This window comes from Cottoperca gobio, chromosome 4 (genome assembly GCF_900634415.1).
Source record: "Cottoperca gobio chromosome 4, fCotGob3.1, whole genome shotgun sequence".
In the NCBI taxonomy this organism is placed as follows: Eukaryota; Metazoa; Chordata; class Actinopteri; order Perciformes; family Bovichtidae; genus Cottoperca; species Cottoperca gobio.
Window position 1 is genome coordinate 21,393,432 of NC_041358.1, and position 19,451 is coordinate 21,412,882.

The 19,451-nt window shown below is 42.4% G+C and overlaps 1 protein-coding gene across 2 annotated transcripts in view; it reads right to left on the reverse strand.

The window, feature by feature from the left end:
• Window positions 1–19,451, reverse strand: part of dab1a (DAB adaptor protein 1a) — a 214,564-nt gene that overhangs the window by 136,286 nt on the left and 58,827 nt on the right. The window contains exon 2 of one of the 2 annotated variants that reach the window (XM_029430335.1): window positions 14,813–14,821. The exons of the other annotated variant lie outside the window; for it this stretch is intronic. The gene's annotated coding sequence lies outside the window, so the exon portion shown is untranslated. The remainder of the gene's footprint in view (window positions 1–14,812; window positions 14,822–19,451) is intronic. 2 annotated transcript variants of the gene reach the window in all.

Consider the following 19,451-nt stretch of genomic DNA (forward strand, 5'->3'; position numbering starts at 1 on the left):
GGAAGATGAATGGAAAAGGAAAGAGAAGAAGCAGAAGAAAGAGGAAAGTCTGATGGCGAGACCAGAGAAAACAAAGAAGAAAGAGTTGGAGAGGGCTTGATCCAAATTAGTCTTTTCATAGTGGGATGATAAAAAGAGAATGATGACATAGATGTAAAGATCTAAAAAAAAAGACGACAGAAGGAGGAGCGTTGGACTGGGATCGTTTAGCTGGATGAGGGAAATGGGTTAAAAGGACAAGTTTCTTTCTATCTGTGTATTTATCTGCCTACAGTATGTATATCTAGTCCACCAGTTCTCCATCTGTCTGCGTCTCTCTGCCTTCCAGAATGTCAGACAGCAGACACACAGTCGCAGCCTGTAAGCCGTCACTGACATGTGTCACATACTGGTGCCACTTCCCTGTTAAGATCTTATTGTCTGAATGACAGCTTGTTCTCACTGACATCAGCAGGACGCACACACACACACATCAATACACACACACACACACATCAATACACACACACACACACACACACACACACACACACACACACAAAACGTGTGGCTTTTAAGCTGCGTTCCCATGATCAGCAGTAAACCAGCCCTGTGCCGGCCGTGCCGTTGTTTTCCAACGGAGATAGTGATGCCGCCCGACCAGGTGGAAGAGCTGCCCTTGGCATGGCGCACCGCCGACAAGCGCCGGGCTCAAAGTTCAAATGATTTAAACTTTGACCTCGATTGCCGCTGACCTTTCAAACCGCGACCAATGAGATGACAGCTGTATAAAGTGGCACAAGCAAGCAGGGGAGGTAACCATAGAAACAAAACTAAATATCTGCCTTCACCGCAAGGCTCTGCGCCCGACCTCGCACGGAGAACATTTTCTATCATCGCACAAGGAAAAACTTCCTAAAAGAAACCCCATAATTAAAGGGACGGACAGACGTGCAATAGATGTCGTGTGTACAGGATAAACAACATAGTACAAATACAACATTTGACAGAAATGATGTTGTGTTGAAAAAGAGGAAGTATGGATGAATCCAGGAAAATGTCAAAAAGGCTTCCCGGTGTCCAGCAGGACCAGGGCAGCAGGCGCAGCCACGATTCCTGATCCTGACGTAAACTTTATCAGTGGAACCTGCCACATGAGAGACACAGAAACTCCGGGGATGATGCCCCGGATGATGAGTTAGTAACATACATTTACATAAATGCATACAGATAGAGAGGGAGAAGAAGAGAGGAAGAGAAGGAGGAGAGCAGGGAGGTGTCCCCCGGCAGTCTAAGCCTATAGCAGCATAACTAGGGGCTGATCCAAGGCAAGCCTGAGCCAGCCCTAACTATAAGCTTTATCAAAAAGGCCTACTCTTAAATGTGGAGAGGGTGTCTGTCTCCCGAACACAAACTGGAAGCTGGTTCCACTGGAGAGGAGCTTGATAACTGAAGGCTCTGGCTCCCATTGTACTCTTAGAGACTCTAGGAACCACAAGTAACCCTGCAGTCTGGGAGCGCAATGCTCTAGTTGGTTTATAAGGTACTATGAGATCTTTAAGATATGCTGGAGCCTGACTATTAATTGCTTTGTAAGTCAGGAGAAGGATTTTGAATTCTATTCTGTATTTTACCGAGAGCCAGTGCAGAGCAGCTAATACAGGAGTAATATGATCCCGTTTCCTTGTTCTTGTCAATACACGTGCCGCTGCATTTTGGATCAACTGAAGAGTCTTAAGCGACTTTTTGGGACAACCTGATAACAATGAGTTGCAGTAATCCAGCCTTGAAGTAACAAATGCATGGACTAGTTTTTCGGCATCATTTTGAGACAGACAGACAAAACATTTTTGCAATGTTACGTAGATGAAAGAAGGCAGTCCTTGAGATTTGTTTTATGTCGGCGTTAAAAGACAGATCCTGATCAAAGATGACGCCAAGATTCCTTACGGCGGTGCTGGAGGCCAAATTAATGCCATCCAGAGCTTCTATGTCATTAGAAAATGTGTTTCTGAGGCATCTGTGTTTAACATCAAAAAGTTGCTAGACATCCAATTTTGTATGTCCTTAAGGCATGCTTGAAGTTTAACCAATTGATTGGTTTCGTCTGGTTTAATTGATAGATATAATTGGGTATCATCCGCATAACAATGAAAGTTTATAGAGTGGTTCCTTATAATATTGCCCAAAGGAAGCATATATAAGGTGAATAGAATCGGTCCAAGTACAGAACCCTGCGGAACTCCAAGACTGACTTTGGCTGTCATGGAGGATTTATCGTTAACAAGTACAAATTGAGATCGCTCAGATAAATAGGACTTGAACCAGCTTAGTGCGGTTCCTTTTATGCCAACACAATGTTCCAGTCTCTGTAGTAGAATGTCCTGATCAACAGTGTCGAAAGCAGCACTGAGGTCTAACAAGACAAGAACACAGAAAAGTCCTTTGTCTGATGCCAATAGAAGGTCATTGGTAACTTTCACCAGTGCTGTCTCTGTGCTATGATTAAATCTCTAAAATCTCTAAATCTAAATCTAAATTGAAAAACCTCAAATAAACTTTTATTATTATTTTAAAAAATCACACAACTGTTTTGCGACTGCTTTCTCAAGGATCTTAGCGAGAAAGGGAAGGTTAGATATCGGTCTAATATCGGTTGGCTAAAACCTCTGGATCAAGACTAGGCTTTTTAAGAAGTGGTTTTATTACAGCTACTTTAAAGGATTGTGGTACGTAGCCAGATAATAGAGACAGGTTGATCATATTTAATAACGAGGTGTTAATTCAGGGGTAAAACTTCTTTAAACAGTTTAGTTGGAATCGGGTCTAAAAGACAAGTTGATGGCTTAGACGATGAGATTGTTGAAGTTAGTTGGTTAAGGTTGATTGGAGAAAAAGCAGTCTAGATATATTTCAGAAGTTACAGATGTTTTTGAAATTCCGGAGATTGAAGTTAAGTCATTACCAATTGAGGGCAGGAGGAGATTAATTTTGTCTCTAATAATTATAATTTTATGGTTAAAGAAGCTCATGAAGTCGTCACTACTGAGAGATATAGGAACAGAAGGCTCTGTAGAGCTGTGGCTCTCTGTCAGCCTGGCTACAGTGCTGAAAAGAAACCAGAGCTTGTTCTTATTTTCTTATATTAAGAAAGAGTAATAAGCTGCTCTGGCATTACGTAGAGCCTTCTTATACGTTTTAAGATGATCTAACCAGACTAAACGAGATTCTTCCAATTTAGTGGAACACCATTTACTTTCAAGATTTCTCGACTTTTGTTTTAGTTTGCGGATTTGTAAATTAAGCCATGGAGATTTATTTTTCTGTTTTATGATCTTCTTCTTTAGAGGAGCGACAGAGTCGAGTGTTATTCGCAGTGAGGCTGCAGCGCTATCAACAAGATGATTAATTTGGGAGGGACTAAAGTTAGCATTGAAGTCCTCCGTTATATTGATATTGAGTCCTGGTATTGAATTAAGTGCTGATGGAATCACTTCCTTAAATTTAGTCACAGCACTTTCAGATAGACATCGAGCGTCCTGTAGTCCAGTAACAGGACTTCAAAAGTTATTTCAAAAATGGTCTGATAAAAGAGGATTATGTGGACACACTGATAAACTTTCAATTTCAACACCATATCCCAGAACAAGGTCCAGAGCGTGGTTTAAACAGTGAGTTGGTTCATGTACATCCTGACTGAACCCAATTGAATCTAACATTGAGATAAATGCATTATTAAGGCTGTCACTATCAACATCCACATGAATATTAAAGTCACCTACAATAATTACTTTATCTGTTTTAAGGACTAAACTTGATAAAAATTCTGAGAATTCAGATAGAAATTCAGAATACGGACCAGGAGGGCGGTACACAGTAACAAATAAAACTGGCGTTATTGTTTTCCATGTTGGGTTTGAGAGCGTAAGAACAAGGCTTTCAAAAGAGTTATAGTTTAGTTTAGGTTTAGGATTGATCGAGAGGTTTGAGGCATGTGAAGGCAGCTTTACTCTGAGGTTGAGTACTGTGCAGCCTTGATCAGTTTACTCAGCAACATGGAGCATCTTCATTCTGCACAACCATCACTGTGATCTGTGCTGTGTCACATCAAGGGAGTGATGACGACAGCTGCTTCCAATGATGAAGAATAGATATGAAAGTTTAAAGCTGTAATAAATCAATAACTTATACAACTAGCTGGTGAACAGAGAGGAGCAATTAGCAGCTGTCAGCCAGGGGTCTAATTTTTCATGGTGGAGACCAAATCAGAGTAAGAAGTGCAGTGACATCTGAATACCAGATGACACAATATGTTGCTCTGTTGTCTGCTGGATATGTAGATGTTGCTAAAAATCTTCATTTTAGAAACTACAATAAAGGTATAATGTTTTATTTACAGCTTATTAAATCTCCCAAGAGTCAAACACATTCTTTAAACAAAGGATAGGGCTAATAGAAAAACAGATCGATTAGCAATGATCCGAGATAGAGGCCAAGGAATAAGACACGTAACCATTATTTGTGGTTCTCTTAAAAAAAATCAGCTATGAAAGAAAAGAGAAGGAAGAAGCAAAAAGGTTTACGTTCTTTCTTACACATTTTCATAAAAACCACCGCTGGTAGAAAAGAGACAAACACACACACATACACACAAAAGAAGATATTTGCATAAATGACAAGTAGCAGACATTCGGCTTCTCGGCTTCCTGAATGGCAGTAATTGTGTTTTGGAGTGACGGACAGGGTTTGAATGGCAGAAATGAGTGCAGTTGAAAAGGTCGTTTAGCTCGTTATGAGTAGCAGGTAGCAGCGGTAATATAGCAGCTGCCATGATTAGACCATTGAGTTGCGGCCTTCTTGATTCCTCTATTGTTTCTGATGTAGTGCTAGGATACATTGAGGGGTTTTGACAACTTTATGCAGTGTACCACTTCTGTGTGTGTATACGTGTGTTGGCTCCCCCTAGATGTCGTGTGTCGGCATTTCAGAAGGCTCATTGCCGTTTGACGCCCACTTCTCTGACTAAACGGGTTTGTTTTTCAAATGTCAGATCATGGTGGGAGAGTGAGGCAGCCCTCCGACTAGGCTATGATTGTTTTCCCAGAAAAATGGAATGGAATGAAGGCAAAGAAAGAGGGAGGGAGAGAGCAAGGGGAGATGATGACTGCTTTCCATTATTAGCCTGGCTCATTCTACCGACAGAGGAAATCGTGAGGCTCTCTCGTTCTGCTGATCGATCCCTCCGTGCTGGGAAGATGGCCAGCACAATACACTCTCTATCTCTCCATCTATTTATTCCTTTCTCTCCATTTTCTCCCTCTCTTTTTTTTTTATCTCTCCGTCTGTCATTTGGTTTCTATTATGTTTTCTCAGATAATTGCTTTTCACTGCAGATAATTCTTGAAGTGAAGTCCTTTGCCAATGAACAAATTCTCATAAAAAGTTATAAGTTCTTACATTACAGTCCCTGTAAAATGGAGTCCAGAGCTCGGTTCATGGCATGTGATAAAAGCGAAATACGAGTGGGAGTTTTGCAAGTTGAAGGGTGAGGGCGTGTGTCATCTTGATGGTGGCGCTCGCACAGGGCCCAAAGGCAGCGACTGCTTATACACGCTTTAAGGTCACGGCAATAAAAGCACTGATGAAATATGATTTGAGTCAAACACATTTATTACTCTACTTGCTGTAACTTACTAGGCGCACAGACATTTCATTGAAATTGCTACTGTAAGCATGAGGGTCCCAACAACACTACATCTCCTTGTGTTTAATGGGCTTCTGCACTATAGACAAAGTAAAAAAAAAATATATATGTAGTGGATTGCTCACCGATAAATTAAAACACTGCGCTGCTGAGCCCATAATGAGACATTAAACTTCACAAAACATTTGAGGAGTACTTTCTATTAAGGTGCTTTCGTCATTTCTTTCATCCTGTATCTTCATTTAAGTGTTTTATGGAGTAAGTAGGTAAATTATTTAACAGCTGACAAAGGTTGGTGTTCACTAAATAAGTCTGGAAAAGGAAAAACATTATAACTGAAAGAAAATGAATAGTATGATTTTTGCTAAACATTAATCAGACATTCATCAAGAAGAAATGCCAAACATTTGCCCGTTTAATCTTCTCGACCATGTGAATTTGTTGGCTATCTGTGTTTTACCTTTGAATATCTTTTCAAGATGTTACCTTGAGCTGCTGGAAACTGTGATTGGTGTTTTATTTTTAAATTCTAGAAATTTTAAAGACTAACCAATGAACTACTTACAGTTAACAGATTGTTAACTGTGGTCCCGTTAATGCACGAGGAGATGTACAGTTTGAAGTGAATATATTGATCTTGCACTGCTGTGTTTGTATCCAATGGTGAGGTATTATTCTGTCTGCTGAGGAGACAGTCTAAAGAATTCATGAGACAAAGCTGAGAACAGAAGCGCCATCGCTTAACGTCAGAGATCCATCTTCCCAAAACACACGGACAGTCACAAGGTGAGCTTCTTCGGCTTACTTCCAACTTCATAATGCAGACTGACAAAGCCAAATCACAGTCAGGCAGTGAGGGGAAACTTAGAGAGACCAAGAAGAATCTTCAGTACGACACAATACTTGTCACACATACCATCACCTCCTCCCACAAATCGCTAAGGAAATGTGTGTGAGTACGCCCCTCTCCCATGTGGTCAGCGCAACAGAGACAGCACTGTCACTGACTGAGCTCCCTGTAATATGGAGGTGTTGACAGGTAGCTCTCCTGCGGGACTTGTGCGACCACAACAAACTAGTACAACGTGCGTGCACACAAAAGCACACAGGTATGCTCGCTCACACACACACACACACACGCGACAGACTGAGAATCTCAGCGACATTGTGGGATCCTCAGCACATCAATAATGCAGAGCCTCTGACAACTAGAGGAATCAAACTCCCCGCACCGTCTAACTCCACCATCCTTCTTTCTCCCCCTCTCTCTCTCTCTCTCTCTCCCGCACGTCACCCCTCGCGCTCTATCCCCCATCCATCTCTGCTCACTTCGTTACCCTCTCCTCTGCTACAGCATGAAGACAGAGCGTGAATTAGAGAGCAGGCAACAGGAACAGCAGAGCCGCTGTTGTTCAGACAACTTTGCTGGATAGTATCGAGAGTGACAGAAAAACACATTTGGCCTTATGGGATCAAAACACATCTAAACAGCTGGTATGAATATTAATGGCAATACATCACAACTGTGTCTGTGTATCTGTGTCTACAGTAAATGCACATTTTGTTTGCGCTGTTAGCTGAAGGAATATAGTTTGGTTGTTTAGCTAGCTTGTCATATCAGTCACATAAGCAGCAATGTAAAAGCACACATACACAGCAAAATGTCTGTCAAAGAGCAGCGTCTCGTGGTGGCACAGCAGCCATCTGTAGCCATGACAGATGAGAGCTGCTGGAGACTCTGGAGTTTGTACATACAGTACAGACACACAGAGAACAGAGCCCAAGGCCTGCTGATTTTGGATGTCACCGCAATGGCTGTCACCAACTGCCATGCTATTGTATTGCCACATAAATCTAAATTGTCTGGTGTCCTGAGTGTGTGTGTGTGGGTCCGTGCGTACGTACGTGCGTGCTCTTGTATGTGTGTGTCCCCCCTTGTCTGTCTCTTGCTTTGGCTCTGCCTGCTTCACAAGCCCTTTACTCTCCTTTTGCATTGCTATTTGTGTCAGTGTGAGTTAAAGGATACTTCTGGTTATATTTGTGTAGTGTTGGTCATCATTCATGTTGGTTGATGACAGTGTACTCACCAAGTTGAATGATGAGATCTGGAAACAGAAGTAGTTATCTGATCAGAGTTACTTGGAAGCGAAAAACAAAAGCAAACTGTGAAATATTGACTCTGTTGTAACTGTTATCGATCGAAAGTTTACTTCCTATCTCAACTTTGACATACCAAACTTCATGTAAGTACGCTTCTACACAGTCCTCCATTGCAATAAGGGAGCATTAATAATATTTTACCTCCAAATAAGGTAGTTTTGATAATATGGTTAAATGATAGGCAGTTGCAGTGTTCCCAGATCTCAGCTATAACTTGAACAACTGACGTCATAACTGACAAAATGATGAACAAGACTGCAAAAATAAGTTGTAATAAACTGGAATTTTCCTTTAATATGGAGTTTAATAATATGTTTCTGCAGAAATGCTACAAATTCCTGTGCATTTATTGCAGTTGGTGATTCTGTCTTTTCACTTTCCCCCTCATTCCACACTTCCTTCCTAATGGCTGCAACACATTCAACCACGCGACTGGTCACAAATGCTAATGATGCATGGCTAACGCTAGACTCTCTCCCTCTTTCTCTGAACAGTTCATTCTAACTCCTATACCTGCAATCTAAATGGATCTGACAAGCTCGCACACATGCAAACACTCATACAAACACACACGCACACACACACACACACACACACGTCAACTCATCCAATATAATGCTGACAACCAGTATTGCTCTGCAGAGAGATATTACTTAGCTGTATTGCACTGCTTGCACTTGCAGCAGAGAAAAGCATATTACTCACAAATGCCATTTAGGCGTGAGACTGTGGCTGGCTGTGTTTCCACACAAGCTGTGTGGAAATAGTTTCCCTTCTCAGCCCTCAATCCTGTGACCAATGCTCTCACACAAGTCACCACAGTGCTGTTTTGCCACATTGGTCACAGTGAGACAAACTCTTTTTAAAGGTTTAATTCTGTAAGGCCACTATTTTTGAGCAATGGCACTTTTCTTGGAGCCATTACAAATAAGCACAAAGCCATGGATGGGTAAGTTGTATAAGAATTTCTCTCCTGCTGTGATGTGTGTCACTGGGGTTGTCTAGGGAATCTGGGTTGGGGTGGATGAGGGGTTTTATGAATTCCCTTACATTTAAACACACACACTCACACTTTCCCTCGCCTTTGAAGGGAAGCGTCACGCGTGATGCCACAATCTCCTCATGAAACGGGAAACCAGAAAAGAGGATTGGAGCATGGAGGGAGGAAAGAGACACCCTACCCCTTCCTCCCTTCTCTCTTCCTTCTTTCCCCCCATGTGCTGGCAGGACGGGCCGACTGTGAATGAGATTGTTTGCCATCTCCCCTGGAAGCGCTTGTATCAGTCTCTCTCCCTCTTTGTCACACTTTCTCTCCATCTACAGTATCTCTCCCCTCTGCCGCCCTTCATGCTGCCGCTGGATTCCCGTTGCACTCTTTCTCTCTCTTCTAGTCCTTGTGTTTCCCCTCTCCATCCCGTCTTCTCTGTGTTCTGTTAACCTTCCATTAGCAAGTCTAATGTCAGGCCTTCCTGGCTGCCTCCTGCATGGCTCCCGGCTCCGCGCTTTCCAGGCACTATGACAATGTTTTCCTCAAGCCCCATTAGTGCCTCCTCACACCACTAACAGCCATGCAGCACACAGAAGGATGAGAGGGGGAGGAATGAAGAGGAGGATTACAGAGTAGAGGGGAGAGAGTGGTAGAGGGAGGGGGGGGGGAGTGTATTGGGTGAGACTGGGCAGAATAGACCAGGCAGAGTAGCAGGCCAAGTCAGAGAAAGGGTGGAGAGGGGATTAAGGGAGACAGAAGGGGGACCGAAAGGGGAAATGTTAAAAAGAGAAGCATAGGGCAACGCTAGCAGGGGGAGGGGAGGGGGAGGAGGATGGCTTGGGAAGAGGGGTGGGTGGGAAGTGAAGGGGCTGGGAAATGCAGGCCTTCCCAATACGTCTGTGTAGCAAACATCATTTGCATAGAACCGATGCGGATGGAGTTCTGTGTCACAGTTATTTGCATACATTTGCATAAAATTAATCCCTTTCCCAATTGCCGCAGCGATTGTTTCTGATGCAGAAAATAAGTCAACAAAATGAACTGACGCATCCAAACAAAGCAAACATATTGACACAAACACATGCTGGAAGAGAGCACGGGAGGAGTTCAGGCTACTGTGTGTGTGAATATGTGTGTCAGCGCATATGTGTGTGTGTGTGTGTGTGTGTAGCCATCTGCAATCATTTGAGGTCATCTACTGCTTGTTTAACAAAACAGAGGGTTTTCCTCTTGGTAAACAATGATCACTAACACTACCTACTTACAAATATGTCTTCCTCTAGGTTTTCTTCTTCCTCATTAACACACACACACACACACATATGGATGCAGTCCAGAACAAAGCTGTGAAAACGCTTCAAAGTGCTTCACATTTACACACTATTAACAAGTGCCAAGTTGTTTACTGTTAGCCACTCTCTCCACTGCTACAATTAGGTATCTTGTTCAAAGGCTCAACATGGTGATGGAGCACATTGAACCTCCACCTTCCTGCCCATGGTAAGCTAGCACTGTGTTGAACTTTAACGGACTACTAGTAAAAATGAAGCGTAAATATGAACGCGTAATATACTTTGTGCGTCAATCAAATTAGAACATTTTGAAATGAGTGAAATAATTCCGGTAAAATACATCACAGAGAATACAAGAGAAAATGGGTGTTGAAGAGATAAATCTATCATTTTCTGACTCACAAAGCATGACATCATTATATGCAACTGGAATCTGCAAGCTCCGAGAACATGTACCTGTTACGTGTTTCAAGATCAAAACCAAGATCACAGAAACATCCAAGGACAAATGATTCTCCTTGCACATTAATTCCAGGAGGCTTGGTGCGAGGAAAAAGGAAAATAACAACATGAAAGATTCCTTCACTAATCATGTTATCCTGCAATCAATTAAAACTACAGAGCATGAAATAATGCAGATCCTGCTCACAGGTCGAGTGAGCATTGATCAAACACATGTGGAGGGTTTTGCACCGATGCTTGTGTGTGTATTTGCACGTGTGAAAGAAGAAGAAGAAAAAAAAAAAGGAAGAATGAAAATGTGTTCATGGTTGTGTTTCTGAGTTTGTGAGCTCAACTGTGTGTGTGGCCATTGATCAAAGGCAGAGCCCCAGATTGCCAGTGTGGAGAAGAGCCAATTGATCAGAAATAGCTGTAATTGGAATCTAAATAAGACCTGCAGCATTGATCCCACCTCAGTTTTCAGCTCTTGGATTCTGTAAATGCGGCTTTGCTCAAGGCCAGCCAGCCCACCTCCTCTAAACCTCCAGCACACAGCCTTTCTGCTTCAATAATCACCAAAGTTAAACTCTCACATCTGAACTGAGTAACTTTGATGATTGACTTAGCATCCTGGATTTTAGAACACGTTGCCTGCAGTTCCCCTTTTTCACTCGCACCACCTACTCAATGAAGTGCAGTAATTAACTGAGGTAGCGGAGAGTGAATGCAAATGGCAACTTTTTTTAAGACTCAAACAATAGAGCAAATGAAGGTAATGGTAAATACAGTGGGCAGAGTTATTGGTGCCTGGTCCACAGGTACAAGAATGGCTACATGAAAGCATACACACATTCCCCTATACACACACACACACACACACACACACACACACTCCCCTACAAACAACCTCCGCCAGCAAGATAAGGGCTAAATTATGGGATCTGTGAGACACCTGGTGAGCGCAGCGTCATGAAGACAGAATGCAGCAGGTAGCAAATGGCCTTTAGACTGTTAGTGTGCTTTGTTACTGTGTGTGTAGGTACTGTACTGTGTGTTTGAATGGCCATTCATGCACCACCACAGGCTCAGAGAGAATAAGAAGCCATTGTACCTCTGTCAGGCATATACAATGCATTATTCTGTCATACCCATTACTATCATATATGCAGATAGACATGAGAGATATACATTTAGACATAAATGGATAAATATAAAAACAAGCATGTCCTTCAGAGTGTTTATGCCTTCACACCCATTTACCAGTACATGTCCTCCATAATCACATTAGCATTGCGAACACATCCACACAGGAACAATCCTCAAAGCATACACAGTGCAGTGCCGTCACACAGAACTACTGTACACACACACACACACACACACACACACACACACACACACACACACACACACACACACACACACACACACACACACACACACACACACACACACACACACACACGTGGGAAAACAAATAACAGTAATGTTACAACTGTTAAGAGAAATGAGATGTAATGATAGACTGGCTGTGATTGAAATTAAGTGGTGAGTTAAAAAATGAAGACATTTATTAACCAATAAAGCCAAACACATCTAGTGAGTTAAGTCATGAGAGAACAGCTTTTATGGATATTTCTGCTAAAGCTTTTGGTTTAATATGCAGTTTCTGGTGTGTAATAACTGTTGTTTTGACCTCAGTGTCTCCTCTGCATGACCACTGCCTTTCCTAATTGCAGTGCTGTTACTGCAATAAACTATAATTAGTAATTCATCACCAAATTTACATATGCATATTACTGAAGTATCGCTAATGACAAAGTGACATAAGTGGTGAAAAAAAAGGGGGTCATGGGAGACGGGGTGGTGTGAGGCTGCTGCGGTTCCCACGTAAATGTTTCATGGGAAATCAGACACACTGTGACATGTGCGAGTTGGACTGACAGCGGTCACAGCTGACTACCATTGCATTACAGTTGGACAAAAACTCTTCGTACATGAAGCATGACCTATATTAACGCTTATAATGATGGATGGTGTCTTGATTAGAAAAGCTTGTTTGCAAGTGTGTACTGAGATGGTTATGTGTTTGTATTAGCCTGTGTGCACCATCACATGTAGCTGTGCCTCTGCATGCACAGTGCATGCATGTTTTTCTTTTTCTTGTGTTTGTTTTTTTATGCATATGCACTCAGTATGTTGATGAGTGTATATGTATGCCTACATGTGCAGATCTGTGTGTGTGTGTGTGTGTGTGTGTGTGTGTGTGTGTGTGTGTGTGTGTGTGTGTGTGTGTGTGTGTGTGTGTGTGTGTGTGTCTGTGTGTCTGTGTGTGTGTGTGTGTGTGTCTGTCTGTTCCTCAACCTCAGCAGGAGAGCTGCTTGAGTCCTAACGAGGCTGTTAATTAGTGTGCTTCAGAATGTACATCTAATGAGTGTGTCTTTTACAGCAGACACACACACACACACACACACACACACACACACACACACACACACACACACACACAGAGGAAAAAAGGCAGATGGACAACAGCATATACACATCTGGCAGACATGTCCTTTTTTCTTCAGAGAGCAGAGTGTGTGTATGTTAAGAGAGATGGTGTGTGTGTGTGTGTGTGTGTGTGTGTGTGTGTGTATGTATGTGTGTGTGTGTGTGTGTGTGTGTGTGTGTGTGTGTGTGTGTGTGTGTGTGTGTGTGTGTGTGTGTGTGTGTGTGTGTGTGTACTGTATGTCTGTGCTGTATTAAATGTTTTGAAGAATACGGACCAGCAGGAAAGATGTTGCTTACGGCCTTTCTCAGTGTGATGTGAGCAAACATTCCCGTACATGGAGAGAGCTGGAAGTAAAGACAGTTCTGAGCCTTCTGCCATCTCCACTCTCCACCATCTGTTTACACACACTCAGTACTCACACCTACTGCTGCTGACAGATTCAAGACTTGCACTGCCGAAATGTATGTTTTTGTGAGGAACTGAGTCACATCCTGTCAGATATTCCAATTGATGCCTGGGCATTTTGAAACTACACACCGGGTTTGTAATGGGTCCCTGAGGGCCCTTTGGTCATAAAAAAACAACAACGCTCAGAAAAGCACAATTCAATTCCAGTCAGAAATAATAAAACATCAGCGCAGGAGGTATGATGTTTCTGTCTGACAGCAGCACCATGATGCAATGCTGCTACATTCACTGTTGTCCCGTAGACTGAGGCAAATCAATCAGATTTCCACATATCCCCAGCCAGCGTCAGATCAACTAATGCTTCATTCCTCACACACACAGGACATTTGGTTCTTTGCCTTTATGAATACTTTAAGGCAGAGCTGCATATATGTGCCCTAATATGTATTTAATGCAGTCTGGGTGTTTGATAGACATTCCCTAAGTGTAAGTGAATAAGGCAATCATCAAACGTTGAAATCATGTTGAACCGCGATTGATTGTGTTTCCAATATTAGGATCTGGCAAAAAATTCACGCTGACAACATCAGGACGAGGGAGAGAGAACGAAGCGCGCGCACAGACAGCGAGAGAACGAGTGTATGAGCGAGAATAGAAAATAAACAAACAAGTTGCAAAAGCCACAAAAAAAAAATGCATCTCCTGAGTTCTGCCACAAACTGTCTGCTCGACATAAAAGCAGGACTGACTTCTCATAATGTCTTCGATACAATCATGTGTCCCAAACAGCACAGTTATTACCCAGTGTTGCAGCAGAAAACTTAAGCAGAGGCAGTGAATTCCAGCTCTCAAATCTCCCGTGAGTGCAGCACCAAGGACAGCTCCTCTGCTGCTGCTCGCTAAGAACGTTTCCACTTTTTGGGGGGGATTTGTAGAGGCCAGATAGGCTCATGTATAAACTTGAGAGTCCGGACAATATGGGACTTTGTGAAATGAATTACATTTTCCAGCATGACTAGTTCTGACTTAATGCCTGTAAATGTAGCATGCAGGTCTTTTCAGTCCAGAAATGAGAAGTCTGGTATTACTGTAGGACCCTTGTGGGCGTATTGAAAACACACTGTTACTGTTGTTTGCTACCATAAAATCCCACAAGAAGGATTCAAAGCCATTCTGGATCTTAAACCATAATTTATAGGAAAAAAGAGTCAAGAGAGGTAATATAATAGTTCTCCAGGCTCTTTTTGTGTCATTCACCCATACTACTAGCACATAAAGAGAGCTTGCTCAGCATCAGTCACAGCTTACAACTGTGGTGATAGAAAAGGTGATAAGGTACTAACCTCTTACAGCTGTTCCAGAGGGAGGCAGGGAAGAGAAAAGAGATATTCAGATATTCAAATGTTTAACTGTAGTTGTTACATTTAGTGTCGATTAAAATATTGATTATTCATTTAGTCTAGAAATGGTCAGAAATCTGTAAAGAATAAACTTGAAAAACGCCTATTACAATCTCCCAGAGCCCAAAATAACTAATAAACTGCTCATTTAGCATGCCAGACAGTCCAAACTCCTAAATTATTTAATTTACAGTGAAATAAACTAGAAGAAAATCAGCAAATCTTCACATTTTAGAAGCTGCACCAAGTAAATATTTGGAAATCTTGCCTGATAAATGACAAATGATTGAGAGATTATCAAATATTTAGTCAACTTCATTGTTTGAGCACAAGTGTCATGCACCCACACATGCTGCAAGACCCGACATGACTGCATATACAGTAGTTAAGTCATACACAAAATGTTCACACACACAGACACTAGAGAGGTCACCCACAGAGGAGAGTCTGATACAAATGGATGAATGCCAGAACTGCAGCAGAGGTACATTATTCCCTGGCTCTTCATACGCTTACACACTCTTTTTCACACGTACATGCACATACACTGACACGTACTCATATATGTTCACATACTCAGAAATGCCCAAACACACACACACTCACCTACATGCCCTCCCCCGCTCTTCCACTTCGCTGAAACTGTAGAAGTGTGCCCTTTCCGCATGGCATACTGCCAGCCACTCACGTCATATTACCAGTGTGTGACCCCTGGATGTGCTAAAAAAGGAAGCATTTAACCTCCTGCCCTTTTCTGCTGATACCATCTCATAGAAACTCCTCCTACGTTGAATGTGGTCCATCAATAGTCAACACACCGCCATGCTTGTGAGGTACATGCTTAAAGAATGACAATGTATCTCAAAAGATTGCTGCATTTGAGTCTGTGCATGTGCCGCAACGACTTGTGCGTTCTGAACTCGATATTCGATGTGTTTCTTTGAAGTGTGTCTCCCTCTTCCCATCTGTAAGATGCAATGGATTCACGCCTGTTGTGGCGTTCTATCAGAGAGAACATCAATCTACGACACTGACGTTTAATCCCAAGCCTGGGCAGGTAGAGAAACACACATATATGCACAGAGCACACACGTACACAAAAAAAACTCACTATCAGCTGCACGCATACACATACGCAAACCTAAATCAAAACCCGAGCATAAACCGAAGGATCCTGCAGAGCGATGAAAGGATGCGAACTGAACTACTCGAAGAAGACAGGCTGAGAAAGTGAAAAATAAAGCTATGAAAAAAAGTCAAAGGGAAAGGCTTGGAGGGAAAATGTTTCCTGCATCAATCTATTGGTTGAGACGTTGACAGAATGGCTCAGAGATACAGGTGGTCAAGGAGAACGAGGAGCTGATGTATAGACATCTGTGGTTCGTTTGTCATTGCCAGGGTTTCACCTGACTTCAGCCTGCAGCCCTATTCCTGCACCGGGCATCCTTGTAACTCTGCGGCCCTTCTCACTGTGCGTCCAAATCAATCCCACCTGTTCTCCTTTTGTCCTTTCCTTTTTGTTCTTTTAGGCTTTCTCCTCATTTTACATGTGATCTCTAATGCTCATTGAGAGACTCATTGCAATGTCCCCATTAGCAGTGGTGTCATTTTCTCCACAAGTACTTAACTTTTTTTCCTCCAATGATGATGACTTCTTTTAATAAGGTCATGCTGAGAAATCCTCTGGCTCCGTCTGTGATTGTGCGTGGATGTGCATGCACGGCGTGTAACGGTAACAAATGACAGTGTCCTAACCGTCATTATGCGATGCATCGCCAACTGGCTTGTCACAAAGGGAGGAGTAATGTACCAAATGAAAAAGGAGTAAAAGAGCAGGGACAGGTATTCATGAAAAGCTGGAGAGAATGAATGAACAAGAGTACTTAGAGAGTAGAACTATTACTGAAGGGCACAGAACCAGCAGGGTTACGTAATCAATTTTAATTAGCACTGCGCATCACCTGGAGTCATACATTTTAGACAGCGTTAGAGCAAGGTATGTCAGAGAGCGTGGCCTCTTTCGTCACACACTGCCAACCTTCTCACTGCTCCAGTCACAGCGGTGCCCCAGTGGCAATCCAGTCACTGTCATTATCAAGTCTTTCACCAATGAAGGTCCAATTAATCAAAACCTAATACATTTATTCCTGTCACAAAGATTTTATTTTCACAACATGCTGCTGTTTAAACAAGCATCTCTGTCTGAACACTTTGAGGAGCTCAATGGCAGCAGCAGTCGATCAGCGGAAATGTTTTATAGAGTATTTGGATACAGAGGCTGGAAAAAAAGATGCAAAATGTAGTATAAATGTATACTTTTATATTGATATAAACATATATAGTTTCATGAATATAAATGTCACGCTATAAATACTGTCACAGCAACCAATGTGCCATCCAGTCTCCTAGAAATATTGTCAATTGTCAGGGAAAGGATTTGGAGAAGCACCACATCAATGGGCAGATTTTGTGGCTCCACGCATTGAACAGATTTGATGATCAAAGTAAACAGGCACAATAGTATAAAAGTGTATACTGTAGCAAAATGTGGAGGATGTTTTTTGGGGACCCCTTTGACAGAGTGGGGAATGCTGCCTTCACAAGTTGGTCTAGACGCAGCTTACTTGTCATCTGAAAAACGCTGTTCTGACTTAGAAAGCCGCCACTCAGCTTTTTTTTTTCTCTGTGTGAAAAGAATTTAAGAGGAAATCAAATAAAATACAAATGTCAAAAATCCACTCATAGATATTGCAGTTGAAGTAACAATCATGAGACAAGTATTTACTGTTGGCTGTCAGAAGCATCCACAAATCCACCGTCCTTAAGTAAATATATACACTTCTTTGCATGTAGTTTCTTTCCATCTTTATGTGTTGAACGTTTAGTTAGCTGTCTGTCTGTCTGTCCTGTGTTTGTCTGGATTTGTCATTGGTGTAAAAAGCTAAAGATGGATTAAAGTGCTACTTCATATTCGTATTAAAGAGCGTTCCAGAAAAACACATAGTCGCACTGCGGCGCAATTAACACACTGATTGACTAACTAGCAGAGAGGTGAGATGACTCCCTGGTAGAGTGACAGAGACCAGAGTCTGCCCCACTGTGAAGAGTGACACGTTAGATGATTTGACAATATGCTCATGACAGCTGCCACAGGTACGCACGCTCGCACACACACGCACACACACTCACACACAGAGCAGGCTCGGGACTATTGCTCCAGCTCAGTTACAACACGCAGAGCGTAATAAAGAGAAGCCTGGCAGCTGCAGTGTAAGACAGCTAATTCCCCCTGAACATACACAATATCAAGTCACTACTGATAAAGACTCACAATGTGCGTGTGCGTGTGCGTGTGCGTGTGCCTGCGTGCGTGCGTGCGTGTCTGAAAGAGAAATAGATGTTTGCCCTCAGGCTTTTCCTCAAATAAACAGTTTCATTAAAAGATTTCACCCACATGGACAGACACAAAGATTAAAAAACCTACAGACACACACGTACACACATGTACACACAATACTGAGGGCTAACCCTATTAAAGCCTTTTTTAAGTACACATTCCCACAGGGAGAAAAGCATTACCAGCAAAGCTCGGTGTGGAGTTACCTGTAGAGGCAGTGAAGGTTAGAAAACAGAGCAGCTGAGGTTGATAAACACAAAGCCGAGTGAAGACGATCATGCAAAGGGGCTGAATACATACAGCCAGTAATAGCATTTATGATGAGAAAAAGAAATTACCAAACATTCTGAAACACACTCACGTAGGAACACAGACAATACTATCGGAGGCTGGGTCCTTGATAGTATTCATGAACCATCTCTTTAGCAGCCATGTATATGTATGAAGAGGTGGCGGTGAGGCTTTGGGACAAGGGAGTCACTGAGGGGGACGTTAAGTCTCTTTATAGAGACTGTCACAAAGGCCCAATCCCCCACATTAGGAACAAAATTGTCTTTTTTATTGCCAACGATTCGTTTCACATATCTATCTATGAAGCTCAGCCTTAGATGAATCACTGTCCTTTTTAATCTGCGCTGCATCTTCGGGGTGAAAATACTGTAAGTAAGTGCAGAACCTCCACACCAACACATTTGGTATGGAGTCCTCTAAGAATACACCACATTCCCTATTAACGATGCCCTCATTTCTCCCTTTTCTCACACTTATTCCGTTGAAACTAGCAAGACATTTTCTAAAGACCATCCCCAAAGGGTTTGGTTAACACTCTCTCGCTGTTCACGGTTCTAAAGACAAGGTGCAAATTGAAGTGCTGTTGCTTTTCCTCTGAAAGTCTGGCACTTTCTGTATAAACAGCTAACACATTAGTGATCATCAGCCTGTTTGGGAGACAAAACATAGTCAGCCTGAGATATTCCTCCCAGGCTCACTCTGAATAAACAGAGGGGGGGAAAAGAGGAGAGATCAAAACACACATACATCATGTGGAAGAAACAAGGCATCCAGAACAGACATGGATCCAAACAAATTATTGCACTGTCATGGGAGAGCATTCCTTTGTCTTTTTCTGTCGCACATAAACACACACACACACACTCAAATCACTTCCATATCCCCCATCCATTA